General features: G+C 68.6%; 1 protein-coding gene across 1 annotated transcript in view; it reads right to left on the reverse strand.

Annotated features, from left to right (window-relative positions):
• Positions 1 to 436, reverse strand: part of LHX5 (LIM homeobox 5) — a 99,219-nt gene that overhangs the window by 1,262 nt on the left and 97,521 nt on the right. The gene's annotated exons all lie outside the window — the stretch shown is intronic.

Below are 436 nucleotides of genomic sequence, written 5' to 3' on the forward strand. Positions count from 1 at the left end.
GAGGGGGGGGCAGGGCCCCTCGCCGTGCCCATCCCGTCCCGCTGCTGCGGGCCCGGGGGCGGCACAAGGGCTGCCTGGAAGGGGCACAGAAGCCCCGCAGCTGGGGCTGTGTGCGTGTGACAGGGCATGTGTGCAAACGTGCGTGTGCAGGGGGGTGAGCACCCGTGGGGATGAACGGCTGTGCGCGGGTGGGCACAGTGTGTGTGTGTGTGTGTGTGTGCGTGGCACGGCTCTGCGGGGTGTGTACACGCGTGTGTGTGCGTGGCACGGCTCCTCGGGGGTGTGCACACTTGTGTCGGGGTGTGCACACGTGTGTGTGTGTGTCACGGCTCTGCGGGGGTGTGCACACTTGTGTCGGGGTGTGCACACGTGTGTGTGTGTGTCACGGCTCTGCGGGGGTGTGCACACTTGTGTCGGGGTGGGGAGACGCGGGGGT

Source organism: Chaetura pelagica, unplaced genomic scaffold (genome assembly GCF_000747805.2).
Source record: "Chaetura pelagica isolate M959 unplaced genomic scaffold, ChaPel_1.0 scaffold254, whole genome shotgun sequence".
NCBI lineage: Eukaryota > Metazoa > Chordata > Aves > Apodiformes > Apodidae > Chaetura > Chaetura pelagica.